The sequence below is a fragment of the Camelus bactrianus genome, chromosome 14, assembly GCF_048773025.1.
Source record: "Camelus bactrianus isolate YW-2024 breed Bactrian camel chromosome 14, ASM4877302v1, whole genome shotgun sequence".
NCBI lineage: Eukaryota > Metazoa > Chordata > Mammalia > Artiodactyla > Camelidae > Camelus > Camelus bactrianus.
Window position 1 is genome coordinate 26,787,908 of NC_133552.1, and position 4,890 is coordinate 26,792,797.

Below are 4,890 nucleotides of genomic sequence, written 5' to 3' on the forward strand. Positions count from 1 at the left end.
TAGTTGGAACATGCATACACACACACACACAAACACACATACTCGCCTCTTAATCCTTTTGGGTCTTGGATTCCTTTGAGAGTCTAAATAAAGCTATGGACTTTTCTCCCCGAGAAAGAAAGACACTGACACACAAGGTCCACAGATCCCAGTTTAAGAACCCATCAACCCACCTCTAAGGAATAATACTAAATAATTAGCCCAAGTCAAAATACTCTCTTGCTCCCCTTCTGCCCCAAAGCCCCACTTGCTGAAGTTTAGTACAGTTGTCCATCAGTACCCACAGGGTTTGGGTTTAAGGACCCTCACAGATACCAAAATCTCTGGAGCTCCAGTCCCTTATATAAAATAGCATAGTATTTTCATATAACCTGTGCACATCCTCCTATATTTTTATTTTGTTTGTTTGTTTATGGATTTTTTCTCCTTCCAGTTTTATTGAGGTATTATTGGCATACAGAACTGTACAAGTTTAAGGTATACAGCACAATGATTTGACTAACATACATCATGAAATAATTATCACAATAAGTTTAGTGAACATCCATCATCTCATATAGACACAAAATAAAAGAAATAGAAAAATTTTTTCTTGTGATGAGAATTCAGGATTTACTCTCTTAACCACTTTACATATAACATACAGCAGAGTTTATTATATTAATCATGTTGTACATTACATCCCTAGAGCTTATTTATCTTACCTTTTGTGTGTGATGTTTGTACCTTTTGACCACCTTCATCCAATCCCCTTCCCCCGACCCCCACCTCTGGTAACCACAAATCTAAACTTTTTCTATAAGTCTGTTTGTTTCTGAAGTACTGACCTACAACACTATTTTAGTTCCTAGTGCACAATATAGTGATTCAAAATTTCTATACATTTCAAAATGATCGGCATATATGCCACATATTCTTTATCCATTAATCTATCAGTGGGCACTTGGGTTGCTTCCACATCTTGGCTATTGTAAATAATGCTGCAGTGAACATAGGGGTGTATATGTCTTTCCTCCATATGCTTTAAGTCATTTCTAAATTACTTAAAATACCTAATACAATGCAAATATTATATAGATAGTTATAAATACAATGTACATGCTATGTAAATAGTTTCTAGCATGCAGAAAATTCAAGTTTTGCTTTTTAGAACTTTTTGGATTTTTTTCAAATATTTTCAATCCACGATTGGTTGAATCTATGGAAGTGGAACCTGTAGATACAGAGGGCCAACTGTATTCATCCTGACATAGAAGTAAGGCCAGTGCTACCTGTGGTTTAACCATTGATCATTACAACAGAGCAGAAAAAGATAGGAAAAAAGAGGACACTAATGAACTCATCTACAAAACAGAAACAGACTCGCAGACATAGTAAACAATCTTATGGTTACTGGGGGAAGAGGGGTGGGAAGGGATAAATTTGGGAGTTTGAGATTTGTAAATGTTAACTACTATATATAAAAGTAGATAAAAAAACAAATTTCTTCCGTATAGCACAGGGAAGTATATTCAATATCTTGTAATAACCTTTAATGAAAAAGAATATGAAAATGAATATATGTATGTACATGCATGACTGGGACATTGTGTTGTACATCAGAAATTGACATGTTATAACTGACTATATTTGAATTTAAAAAAGAAGTTAATTGTAGATTGACAAGAAAGAAGGAAAGAAGGAAAGGAAGGAAAGAAGGAAAGGAAGGAAGGAAGGAAAGGAAGGAAAGAAAGAAAGAAAGAAAAGAGAAAGAAAGAAAGAAAAGAGAAAGAAAGAAAGAAAGAAAGAAAGAAAGAAAGAAAGAAAGAAAGAAAGAAAGAAAGAAAGGAAGGAAGGAAGGAAGGAAGGAAGGAAGGAAGGAAGGAAGGAAGGAAGGAAGAAAGAAAGAAAGAAAGAAAGAAAGAAAGAAAGAAAGAAAGAAAGAAAGAAAGAAAGAAAGAAAGAAAGAAAGAAAGAAAGCAAACACAACTCATTATTGGCGTAACTATGTAAAAATAGAGTGCGTTACTTACCTCAACTCTTAGCTTGTCGGGGACGGTAACCGGGACCCGGTGTCTACTCCTGTTGCCTGCGCCTGCTGACCCGTAGCCACCATGCGTGAGTGTATCTCCATCCACGTTGGCCAGGCTGGTGTCCAGATCGGCAATGCCTGTTGGGAGCTCTACTGCCTGGAACATGGCATCCAGCCCGATGGCCAGATGCCAAGTGACAAGACCATTGGGGGAGGAGACGACTCCTTCAACACCTTCTTCAGTGAGACAGGCGCTGGCAAGCATGTGCCCAGGGCAGTGTTCGTAGACCTGGAACCTACAGTCATTGATGAAGTTCGCACTGGCACCTATCGCCAGCTCTTCCACCCTGAGCAGCTCATCACAGGCAAAGAAGATGCTGCCAATAACTATGCCCGTGGTCACTACACCATTGGCAAGATCATTGACCTCGTCTTGGACCGAATTCGGAAACTGGCTGACCAGTGCACAGGTCTTCAGGGCTTCTTGGTTTTCCACAGCTTTGGTGGGGGATCTGGTTCTGGGTTTACCTCCCTGCTGATGGAACGTCTCTCTGTCGATTATGGCAAGAAGTCTAAGCTGGAGTTCTCCATTTACCCAGCCCCCCATGTTTCCACAGCTGCAGCTGAGCCCTACAACTCCATCCTCACCACCCACACCACCCTGGAGCACTCTGATTGTGCCTTCATGGTAGACAACGAGGCCATCTATGACATCTGTCGTAGAAACCTCGATATTGAGCGCCCAACCTACACTAATCTTAACTGCCTTATTAGCCAGATTGTGTCCTCCATCACTGCTTCCCTGAGGTTTGATGGAGCCCTGAATGTCGATCTGACAGAATTCCAGACCAACCTGGTGCCCTATCCTCGCATCCACTTCCCTCTGGCCACATATGCCCCTGTCATCTCTGCTGAGAAAGCCTACCATGAACAGCTTTCTGTAGCAGAGATCACCAACGCTTGCTTAGAGCCAGCCAACCAGATGGTGAAATGTGACCCTCGCCATGGTAAATACATGGCTTGCTGCCTGTTGTACCACGGTGATGTGGTCCCCAAAGATGTCAATGCTGCCATTGCCACCATCAAGACCAAGCGCAGCATCCAGTTTGTGGACTGGTGCCCCACTGGCTTCAAAGTTGGCATTAATTACCAGCTTCCCACGGTGGTACCTGGTGGAGACCTGGCCAAAGTACAGGGGGCTGTGTGCATGCTGAGCAACACCACAGCCATTGCTGAGGCCTGGGCTCGCCTGGACCACAAGTTTGACCTGATGTATGCCAAGCATGCCTTTGTTCACTGGTATGTGGGTGAGGGCATGGAGGAAGGAGAGTTTTCTGAGGCCCGTGAGGACATGGCTGCCCAGGTTTGGGCAGGTTTGGAGAAAGTCATTCTAGGCAGAAGAGACTTTTCTGGGCAGAGCAAAGTGAGGAAGTGTGAAGCACCATGGTGTGTGTGACAAATTACCAGTATGAATGGACAGTGCAAGAGATGGGATCACTCCATGGGGAAGGGAGCGTTGTATGTAACAACTGGCACTTAGACTTTACCCTGTGGGAAAAGGGTTTTGGACAGTAGAGTGGTCAGCTTCAAATGTTTGAGAGATTGCCACGGCTACAGTGTGAGGAGTACATTTGAGGAGGGTAAGACCAGAATGCTGGAGGCGGAGCCACCACTGGGAGGTGGTTGCAGAATTCCAGAACAAACGTGATGAGAGACTGAACTACGGCAGTGATGGTAGAAATAGCAAGAAGAGAAAAGGATAAAACTTGAAAAACACGTAGGAAATAAAAAAACACAGGACTTGGTAATGGAGTGGGGGTTGGAAGTGATGGAAAAGTCAATGTACCATCCTTCTTAGGGGTACTTGTGTCTCGTGGAGGATTTTAATTGTAGAATAAACCACTTTAACTTCCCAGGACCACCTCACCTAAGGGCTTTGGGTGGTTTTGCGCTGAGGACACAGCACCGTGCCATGACATTTTCCTTCTACTAAGGGACATGCAAGACTGAAGCTGGGAAGCAGAAGAATTCAGGGGGAGGAAGTAAAGAAAGGAGATACAAAAAGAGGTTTACGTACCTATAAATGTCCTTATAGTCTCCTACCTCACACACACACACACACACACACACAAGCTGAGCCCCAGAAACGGAGAGTAAGCCCCAACAGCGCCATGCACATACAGGATTCTCGTGCTGCAGAGAACGTGCACACACACACGCACACACTACCACTGAGGGACTAAAGTATGTTCTCTTTGATTTTCAAAATACATTCTTTCATATTGAAAAATCGCTCCCGTAAGTGCTTACCCCAGTAAAATCACAGATGATTCATATGCCCGATTCTGCTTCACTGAAACTTGACTCTGTTTATAGCTGATATGTTTGGGGGATATTGTCCAATTTTCTGGTAAATTCCCTCTTCCTCTCTTCTTTAGGTCACTGGCCAAATGAAAGATAGAAAAGAAAAGAAAAAAATATATATATATATGGAAGGAGAAGAGCGTGTGCAGGAGAGAAGTCTGAACCGGTGTTAACTACTGATGGTTATATCCGCATCCATCCCTCAACTGCCTTCTCTCCATCAAACTCAGATTAAGGGATTGGCTACTGGGAGGAGCTCAGCCTCCTAACCCCACCAATACTCTCCAATGATTGCTTCCCTTAAGAAATCCATATAAAAATATAAAAAACATATATAAGTAAAATAATGTGATTTTGTTTTTACAAATACAAGCCTCCCAAGTTCCCATCTCCAACCAATCTGCTGTTCCTAAGCCCCTTCTATTCATTTGAACTGTATTGAAATAACCCTTTTTATGTGTCAAGAAGGTTAGGTGTCACCAGTTTCACATAGTCCAACTTCATATGTAGAAATC

The 4,890-nt window shown here is 42.5% G+C and overlaps 1 pseudogene; it reads left to right on the top strand.

Annotated features, from left to right (window-relative positions):
* Nucleotides 1-2,002: 2,002 nt before the first annotated feature.
* LOC105083466 (tubulin alpha-1C chain pseudogene) lies at nt 2,003-2,970 on the top strand (annotated as a pseudogene).
* Nucleotides 2,971-4,890: the final 1,920 nt, after the last annotated feature.